Here is a 10,741-nt window from a genome sequence, read left to right as displayed (position 1 = left end):
GCAATGAAACCTACTTGATCATGATGGATGATTGCTTTGATGTGCTCTTGGATTCGGTTTGCCAGAATTTTATTGAGTATTTTTGCGTCGTTAGTCATAAGGGAAATTGGTCTGAAGTTCTCTTTCTTTGTTGGGTCTTTGTGTGGTTTAGGTGTAAGAGTAATTGTGGCTTCATAGAAGGAATTCGGTAGTGCTCCATCTGTTTCAATTTTGTGGAATAGTTTGGATAATATTGGTATGAGGTCTTCTATGAAGGTCTGATAGAATTCTGCAGTAAACCTGTCTGGACCTGGGCTCTTTTTGGTTGGGAGACCTTTAATGACTACTTCTATTTCCTTAGGAGTTATGGGGTTGTTTAACTGGTTTATCTGTTCCTGATTTAACTTCGGTACCTGGTATCTTTTGAGAGATATTTAGGAATAGTGATTATTGCTTCCTGTTATATTCATATTTGGATATGAGGTTATGTTTGTGTGCTTTTCTTCTCTTTGTTTTGTTGCCAAGACGATTAGTTTCTTGCTTCTTCTAGGGTATAGCTTGCCTCCTTATATTCGGCTTTACCATTTATTATCCTTTGTAGTGCTGGATTTGTAGAAAGATATTGTGTAAATTTGGTTTTGTCATGGAATATCTTGGTTTCTCCATCTATGTTAATTGAGAATTTTGCCGGATACAGTAACCTGGGCTGGCATTTGTATTCTCTTAGTGTCTGTATGACATCTGTCCAGGATCTTCTGGCTTTCATAGTCTCTGGCGAGAAGTCTGGTGTGATTCTGATAGGTCTGCCTTTATATGTTACTTGACCTTTTCCCCTTACTGCTTTTAATATTCTTTCTTTATTTTGTGCATTATTTTGACTATTATGTGACGGGAGGTGTTTCTTTTCTGGTCTAATCTATTTGGAGTTCTGTAGGCTTCTTGTATGCTTATGGGTATCTCTTTCTTTAGGTTAGGGAAGTTTTCTTCTATGATTTTGTTGAAGTTATTTACTGGTCCTTTGTGCTGGGAGTCTTCACTCTCTTCTATACCTATTATCCTTAGGTTTGATCTTCTCATTGAGTCCTGGATTTCCTGTGTGTTTTGAACCAGTAGCTTTTTCTGTTTTACATTATCTTTGACAGTTGTGTCGATGATTTCTATGGAATCTTCTGCTCCTGAGATTCTCTTTTCTATCTCTTGTATTCTGTTGGTGATGCTTGTATCTATGGCTCCTTGTCTCTTCCTTTGGTTTTCTATATCCAGGGTTGTTTCCCTGTGTTCTTTCTTGATTGCTTCTATTTCCATTTTTAATTCCTTCAATTGTTTGATTGTGTTTTCCTGGAATTCTTTCAGGGATTTTTGTGATTCCTCTCTATAGGTTTCTACTTGTTTATTTATGTTTTCCTGAGTTTCTCTAAGGGAGTTCTTCATGTCTTTCTTGAAGTCCTCCAGCATCTTGATCAAATATGATTTTAAATCTAGTTCTTGCTTTTCTGGTGTGTTTGGATATTCCGTGTTTGCTTTGGTGGGAGAATTGGGCTATGATGATGCCATGTAGTCTTGGTTTCTTTTGCTTGGGTTCCTGCACTTGCCTCTCGCCATCAGATTATCTCTAGTGTTACTTTGTTCTGCTATTTCTGATAGTGGCTAGACTGTCCTATAAGCCTGTGTGTCAGGAGTGCTGTAGACCGTTTTCCTGTTTTCTTTCAGCCAGTTATGGGAACAGAGTGTTCGGCTTTCGGGCATATAGTTTTTCCTATCTACAGGTCTTCAGCTGTTCCTGTGGGCCTGTGTCTTGAGTTCACCACGCAGGTCGCTTGTAGCAGGAAGGTTTGTCTTACCTGTGCTCCCGAGGCTCAAGTTTGCTCGTGGGGTGTTGCTTATGAGCTCTCCTCGGGGGCAGCATCCAGGAAGATCTGCGCCACTCTTTCCGGGAGCTTCCATGTACCAGGGTTCCAGATGGTGTTTGGTGTTTTCCTCTGGAGTCAGAGATGTGGGCAGAGTGTAGTCTCTTCTGGTTTCCCAGGCATGTGTGCCTCTCTGAAGGTTTAGCTCTCCCTCCCACGGGATTTGGGTGCAGAGAAATGTTTATCTGGTCAGTCCCTTCAGGTTCTGGAGGTGTCTGAGACGCAGCGGACTTGCTGCTCCTGTGCCCTTATCCAAGGGAACCCAGAGGCCGTGTACAGTTTCCTCTTGGGCCAGGGATGTGGGCAGGGGTGGGCAGTGTTGGTGGTCTCTTCCGCTGTGCAGTCTCAGGAGTGCCCACCTGTCCCGGTGGTGAGCTCTCTCTCCCAGGGGGTTTGGGAGCAGTGAGCTGGAGATAGTGAGCTGGAGGCAGGAAGCACGAGATTGGGACTCCTGCTAAAAACCGAAGTGTCCGGTCCTAGAGGAATTTTGCCTCTGTGTGTCCCGAGGCCACCAGTCAGGTCGCTTGCAGCAGAAAAGTTGTTCTTACCTGTGGTCCCGTGGCTCAAGTTTGCTCATCGGGCCTAGTCTTTAAATGCCAATTCTACTAAAGTCCTCTGAAGTCCTGCAGCTGTGTCATAGAAGAGCTGGGTCATATTAGAACATGAGTTCAGAATTATTTTGGCTGCACATTAGAATCCTTGATGCAATGCTTAAACGTAGTTCCTCACTCCAGCCACTTTGTGACTACTGAATACCAGTTAAAGCAGGCAGGACCCAGGCACAAGCACCAGATAACGCCAATGCTGTCTGTCCAGTTGAATGCTGCTCTTTGTTATCTTAGCCAGGGCCATTCAACTTTGCCTCGCGGATTGAGGTTACGATCCACACCGGAAGTAACAGTAGAAGCTGTTGACAATTCTTATGGTCTGGTGGTTGTATTCTAGGTTTTCTGCACTCTTTGGTTAATATCGATTAATCAGGGAGTACATACCATGCATGTACTTTTGGGTTTGAGTTACCTCACTCAGAATGATATTTTCTTTCTTTTTCTATTGGTTATGTCATTTGTTTACAATTCAAATGTTGTTCCCCTTCCAGATCTCCCCTCTGGTAACTCTCCATCCCATCTTCACTCCCTTTTGTCTATAAATAGCTGGATAAATACACCAAGAAAAAACCAAGAAATTAATCTTCTCACAAAAAAAAGAAACTGAAGAGAAGAGATCCCCACCTCTAAAAGCAAAAATAACAGTAAGAAACAATCATTGGCCTTTAATATCTCTTAATATCAAAAGACTCAATTCCCCAATAAAAAGACATAGGTTCCCAGACCCATATGTAAACAGGACCCAGCATTTTGCAGCATAGAGGAAACACACCTCAGTGACAAAGACAGACATGACATCATAGTAAAAAGCTAGAAAAAAATTCCCAAGCAGATAGTCCTAAGAAAAGGGCTGGAGTAGCCATTCTAATATCCAATAAAATAGACTTTCAACCAAAAGTTACCAAAAAAGATGGGGAAGGATACCAAATACTCATCAAAGGAAAGTTTCACCAAGATGAAATCTCAATTCTGAACAACAATGCCCCAAATGCAAGGACAACCACACTCATAAAAGAAACTTTACTAAAGCACAAAGCACACATTGCACCTCATTCAATAATAATGGGAGACTTCAACACCCTACTCTCATCAATAAAACCAGAAACTAAACAGAGACACAGTGAAACTAACAGAAGTTATGAACCAAATAGATTAAACATATATCTATAGAGCATTTTATCCTAAAACAAAAGAATATGTCTTCTTCTCAGCAGCTCATGGTACCTTCTCCACAATGATATTTCCTAGTTCCATTGATTTGCCTGCAAAATTCATAATTTCTTCATTTTTAATAGTTAAATAGTAGTCCATTGTATAAATGAGCAACATTTTCTGTATCCATTCTTCTCTTTAGAGACTTCTCGATTGTTTCCACCTCCTATCTATTACAAATATGGCTTCTATGAATGTAGTGGAGCATATGTCTTTGTTATACAGTGGGGCATCTTTTGGGTATATGCCCAAGAGTGGTTTAGCTATGTCTTCAGGTAAAACTATTTCCGATTTTATAAGGAAATGGCAGATTGATTTCCAGAGTCTTTATACAAGTGTGCTGTTACTTGAGTTTTTGATCTTAGACATTCTTATTGGTGTGAAGCAGAATCTCAGGGTCATTTGTGATTTGCATTTCTCTGATGATTAAGGATGTTGAACATTTATTTATGTGCTTCTCTGCCATTTGATATTCCTCTGTAGTAAATTTGGTTTAACTCTATACCACATTTTTAAATTGGATTTTTGTGAAGGGTAAGTTCTTTAGTTTATATATTCCAAATATTAGCCCTCTATGAGATGTGGAGTTAGTGAAGATTTTTCCCAATCAGTAGGTTGCTGATTTGTCCCATTGGCTATGTCCTTCTTTAGGTTTGTCCATTTATGGCCATCTCTTTCTTTGGTTAGGGAAGTTTTCTTATTTAATTTTTTTGATGATGATTTCTGCCCTTTTGAACTGGTGATCTTCATTCTCCTAGAAACTCCTCCTATTTTTAGGTTTGGTCTTTTCATTGTGTCCTGAATTTCCTGGATGTTTTGTGTTAGGAGCTCTTTGCAAGTTGTATTTTCTTTGAACATTATGTCAGTATTTTCTATGGTATTTCTAGGCATAAGATTTTCTCTTCTATCTCTTGTATTCTGATGCTGGTGCTTTCAGCTTTAGCTCCTGGTCTGTTTTTACATGGTCCATCTCCAGGGTTGTCTCCATTTGTATTTTCTTTATTGTTTCTATTTCTGTCTTTAGTTCTTGGACCATTTTGTTCAATTCCTTCACCTGCTTGATTGTATTTTCTTTATTTCTTTAAGGGATTTATGTGTTTCTTCTTTAAGGTCTTCTACCTGTTAACTTGTGCTTTTCTGTATTTCTTTAAGGGATTCATTTATAACAGCCTTAATAACCTCTGAGATCTTCATTAGATGGAATTTAGTTCATCATCTTGCATTTCAGGGGTGTTAATGAGTCCAGGGGTTGCTGTGGTGGGAGAACTGTGTTCAGATGGTGCTGACTTTCATTGAGTTCTGTTCCTTATGATTTTGCTTTTGCTTTTCATGTCTTTCTTCCTTTCTCTCTTTCTCTCTTTCTTTCTTTCTGCCTGTCTTTCTTTCTTTCTTTCTTCCTTTCTCTCTTCCTTCTTTTAGTTTTTGGCTTTTAAAAGGTGTAGATATCAATTTGTGCTTTAGTAAATGAAAAAATATAATGTGAAAAGCATCTACATCCTCACATCATATAAATATTCTCTATATGTAAATTGCTTAGTATCATGATCCGTATAAAATGATATAGACAGGAAAATTTGGTTTATATTATTGTAGTGATTGTCAAAGCAACACTCCAATAACAGGGCTACAAGGGATGTTGCAATTAGGATTTGCAAGAGAAGTAGAACAAACTGAGTCTTTCAGTTGAAGAGTTAGTGTTATCACATAATCTATCCACATGATACTTGGACTGTATTTCCATTGTTAGGGGCATCCAGGTCATTTTAAAATTCTATTTCTTTATGCAATTTTAAGACATCTATGTTCTGTCTTCATATACAATGATGGTAATGTCAAAGTATTTGTTATTTAAAATTTAACTTCTTATATGAAGTTCCATTTATGCTCCCCTGAGGTACTGGATGGCATATGCTTAAGATGACCATTAAAATATTTATTGATAAATATATATTGAATGAATGAAAGTAGTTTTACCTTGTATAGCTGGTGTTTAGCATTACTCATTACAAATATTACAATAAACTTAGAAATAATTGTTCGTAGGGAAAATTTGTTACATGATGATGTAGTAAATAGTGAACAAATCATATAGTACTATGCACGGACACCTAAACAAAACAAAATAACAAATTGATCTCTTGAGAATTGATAGGAGCTTGGGAGCTTAGTTATTCTTGCCTGTGAATTGAATCACCAATATCCATCACAGAAATAATAAAAGCTCCATGATAACTTCAGAATTCACATTTGAATCTTTAGCATCTTCAGGGATTGATCCCCAAAGGAAACAAAAACTAGAATATGACAACATAACCACACAACATGGTCTTTAAACTGAAGGAGGAATGAATTCTCATTTCAGGTAGGATTTTGGCTTTTCATAATAAATTTGGCTGAATCGTTTTGCATGTATGATCTGAGAAAAGTATGTTCTGAAAATAAATCTGTTTTAGTTTTGGGTTAAGTATCTGTTATGTTTTTATAGTAATTCCATAGATATATCAAATTACTTGGTAAAATAAAATTTTTATTTAAAATAGGAAAATACCTAAAAATTTGAAATAGACAATTTTATTGGTAAATTAATATTTCTGTGTGGTTGGTGTTTGAATAATAAATTTATTTATGTAGGAAACTTCATAATATATCTTTAAAATTTTGTTTTACAAGAAACCATTCCAATGATTTTTGGTTTATAGGAGTCTACAATTATTATTATTTAAACATATTACTTGAAATTAAATAAAGAAAATACCCCCAAAAATGAATCTATTATTATGTTGCTGGTAAGTAATTAGTTTCAGAGAACCTCAGCTTCTAATTCTAATTTTACTGGGTGTTATATAAACTAAATGCAAGTTAAATGATCCCTTCCAAAGTTATTAAAATCCTGATATAAAGAATAGTTTATGAAAACGTTATATTTTATGAATAATGTGGCATTGTAATTTCATAAATTAACTATGTGCATCTATGTATATTTCTTAGATCTTTTTCTTAGATTATTCTTAGATATTTACACTTGTTATTTTAAGAAGCATGTAAGATATTTGCCTCTATTCAATTCTTTCATATAAAACTATGCGTTCATTTCCCCTAATATAACCAGGTTTCATTGTAATTTTTATCTACATTATATTTTATATTTCAGTTTAATGTGTAATTGGTTAAACAAGATAACAGGAAAAGAAAAAGACATATTATGTGAGGAAAATTTTTTTGATGTATTACTAACCACCTTAAAATGTAGACTCATTCCTGCAGGTAAATATGTTTGGATGCTTGGACATATTTAAATCTATTTGCATTATTTGTGCACTAAAGTAACTCAAATTACCCACTTATAAATTCTTCCTATACTATCTCCAGACTTGATCCAGCTTCAACTGTACTGTTCCATGGCTTTCCTGGAGGATGGGAACTACACTGCAGTGACAGAATTCATTTTATTGGGTTTAACAAATGACCCAGTCCTCAGAGTCATCCTCTTCACCATCATCCTGTGCATCTACCTGGTGACTGTGTCTGGGAATCTCAGCACCATCCTTCTCATCAGAGTCTCCTCCCAGCTCCATCACCCCATGTACTTTTTTCTGAGTCACTTGGCCTTTGCTGACATAGGTTATTCATCTTCTGTCACACCCAATATGCTTGTCAATTTCTTGGTGGAGAAAAACACCATCTCCTATCTTGGATGTGGCATCCAGCTTGGTTCAGCTGTTTTCTTTGGGACAGTTGAATGTTTCCTTCTGGCTGCCATGGCTTATGATCGGTTTATAGCAATCTGTAGCCCATTGCTTTATTCAAACAAAATGTCCACACAAGTTTGTGTCCAGCTGCTTATAGGATCTTATATAGGAGGTTTCCTTAATGCTTCCTCCTTCACACTTTCCTTCTTTTCTCTTCTCTTTTGTGGACCAAATAGAGTCAATCACTTTTTCTGTGATCTTGCCCCATTAGTAAAATTATCTTGTTCTGATGTCAGTGTCCCTGCAGTTGTTCCCTCGTTCACAGCTGGCTCCATCATTATGGTGACAGTGCTTGTGATAGCCATCTCCTACATCTACATCCTTATCACCATCCTGAAGATGCACTCTACTGAGGGGCACAAGGCCTTCTCTACCTGTACCTCACACCCTCACTGCAGTTACTTTTTTTCTATGGACCATCACATTCATTTATGTGATGCCCAAGTCAAGGCTATTCCACAGACCAGAATACAGAAATTCTGTGTTCTACATGGTGGTGGTCCCCATGTTGAACCCTTTATCATTTATAGCCTCAGAAATAAAGAGATTAAGGGTGCTATGAAGAGACAGTTTGGTAAAAACACATTTTCTTAGAGATATCTCTTATTTAGAAAGACCTGATTTAGTAATAAATGTCTTTTTGATATAAGGAAAAAGGGAAGGTTCTGACTGAAGTAGATTAATGACAAGCATGTGACAAGCTCTTCAATAAATATGGGTGATCTAATTTCATTATATATAAAAAACTAGAAGTTTCATAAAGTCAAATTAAGTTTCTAAAATTAAGGGACTAAATCTAATTATACAAATAGAAATTGCTAAACATAATTTTGATTTTACATTAATGCTTTATAAAGTTGTTCATCATTAAGCATTTAATAGTCAGGATCTATTTATTTTTCTTAGGTTTTTTCAGACAGGAATCTCTATGTAATAGCCCCAGATGTCCTGGAATTTCTCCTATAGAATAGGTTGCCCTTGAACTCAGAGATCTGCTTGTCTTTACCTCTGGAGTACTTAAATTAAAGGCAAGCACCTTGCTCAGATTGGATAATAATTTTTCCCAAAATCTCATGTCATTTGCAAAAGCCTGCTACCTATTGTAATGTTCTTGGGGAATACTGGGAAATTTCAAAATTGATCCTATTTGCAATAATTTCTTTACTTGAGGCATGTCATAAAAGATAAAAGTGACTCAAAATTTTGTTTATCATTCAACTTGGCCAGGAGTTGAATGACTTTATTCAATTACACAGCCTTACCCTGAGGTGTAGAAATAGACCATATTGATAGACTCCTCCTACTAGCAACTAAGACTTGTAGACATTTGCGTCAGGACTAATGCTTTTCTTTTGATAAGTTAATTATTTTAGTTATTTGTAGTGGCATGAGAAAACTGGATAACGCAGACTTCAATCATTCAGACTGTGCTTGATTTAACAGTGTTATCTTGAGATAAACTGAATATATATGTCCATCTTATTGAATGATAAGAAGCAAGAAGAGACTAAAATTTCTAGAAATATTGTAGAAAGGATGATTTACAAGGATGGGCCTTGTAGACTCATAAATCTTCTGATCTGTTGTGTTTGCTCCTGGCCATCACCTAATTGTGGAGTCTGCAGCAAAGAGTAGGAAATCCATTCCTGATTTATCTGTGAATTTCTCTGTCTAACAGTATTTTCCTTTATTTTGAAATTTCCATAATTTTTGATACGTTTATTGATCATATCCATCCACTACCATCTTTCTTTAACTTCATAGAGTGCCCCACTTCATCTTCTCCTTCTCAAATTCATGTATTTTAAAAATATTTATATTTCATCTTTTCTTTCATCCAAGTGCTCTATTTACCCCTTGATCTTTCAATTTCATAGCTACCTTTTCCATTTTTATGTTATGTTCCTCAAGAACCATCACGTATCAGTAGCTCCTCTAATTGACTTGGGGCCATAGAGGCTCATTTTCTTTTATTCATGCTCGGTTGTTGATTGGCCTGATCTTGTACAAGTAACAAAATCAATTGTACAATAGCTATGTTATATTTAGAGGTAAGAATTTTATAGTACTTCTCTGCATCCAGTAGCGCTTACATTCTCTCCAACTCGGCTTTTGTGACATTCTCTGTGGATTGTAAGGTTGAGATTGGGACAGATGACCCATGTGCATTGATCAGCTATTGGACTCTGCATTAACCACTACCCTCTGGGTGGTTGGGTTGATGGGGAGCGCTTGTCTAACCTAAGATTGAGAAAAATCCAAACTTCTTTCCTTATTTCTTGACTCCTGCCTCCTTCAATTCCTGAACTACATGCTCCTTCCAAGCTCTGACCTGGGATAATCTACAGCATTCTAACCAGGTACAAAGTATGGGATCTTGGGCTGGAATTTACAGGTTCCTGAGTTTCCAAGAACAAAGAAAAACAAACCAAAATACTATCCAAGAAAAGTCAAGCTTGTAAGTTTTTTATTACTTACTTACTTACTTAATTTTTATACTTCAGATTTTATTCCCCTCCTGGTTAACCCATGGAGCGTTCCATATCCCATACATCCTCCCTGACCCCCTCCTCCCTGTCTCTGCAAGGATGTCCCCATCCCACCCATCCCACCAGACCTCTGACTTCCTGTGGTCTCCAGTCTCTTGAGGGCTAGGTTCATCTTCTCTGACTGAACCCAGATCTCGGAGTCCCCTGCTGTATATGTGTTGGAGGCCTCATTTCAGCTGGTGTATGCTGCCTGGTTGGTGATCCAGTGTCTAAGAGATCTCAGGGGTTCAGGATAATTGAGAGTGCTGGTCCTCACACAGGGTTCCCTAAGTTTGACTATGCGATTGTGAAGAAGAAAGTTTTAGAATGAATTAATGGTCAGACTCATACCCTGCTCTACATGCTCATGCAATTTTGGCTGCCTTTTCCTTGAAGTTGTGATTAACTTCAGTGGAGGCAATCTTCAGATGATAGTGGTTATCACACTCACTCTCTTTTTCAGTCTCTGCTTCAGGGCTTCAGAATAAAAGTCCGTCTTTGGAAGTATTTTAGAGTTATATTTTGTAATCTGACATGTAAGGCAGCAATCTATGCCACTGGTTTTTTTGAAAGTACTCAAGGTAGAACTTATCTTCTACAATCAGATTCCAAGAAAGAACATTAAAAGTAAGAGATATGAACTATGAGTTTGCATTGAGTGTGTGAGTGAAAAAGACAAAACAAAATAAATTCACCACCAACAAAATTAAGAAAAATGAACATAGGGATTTATGTGCTAAGGCAGGGTGTGTTTGAAA

The 10,741-nt window shown here is 37.1% G+C and overlaps 2 pseudogenes; one reads left to right on the top strand and one right to left on the bottom strand.

Annotated features, from left to right (window-relative positions):
• The window catches only part of LOC116893200, a 77,599-nt pseudogene that overhangs the window by 25,051 nt on the left and 41,807 nt on the right, over window positions 1-10,741 (bottom strand).
• LOC116894219 lies at window positions 7,105-8,049 on the top strand (annotated as a pseudogene).

The sequence above is a fragment of the Rattus rattus genome, chromosome 2, assembly GCF_011064425.1.
Source record: "Rattus rattus isolate New Zealand chromosome 2, Rrattus_CSIRO_v1, whole genome shotgun sequence".
NCBI lineage: Eukaryota > Metazoa > Chordata > Mammalia > Rodentia > Muridae > Rattus > Rattus rattus.
Note: the sequence above shows the minus strand (reverse complement) of the source record. Positions and strands in the feature narration are given on the sequence as shown.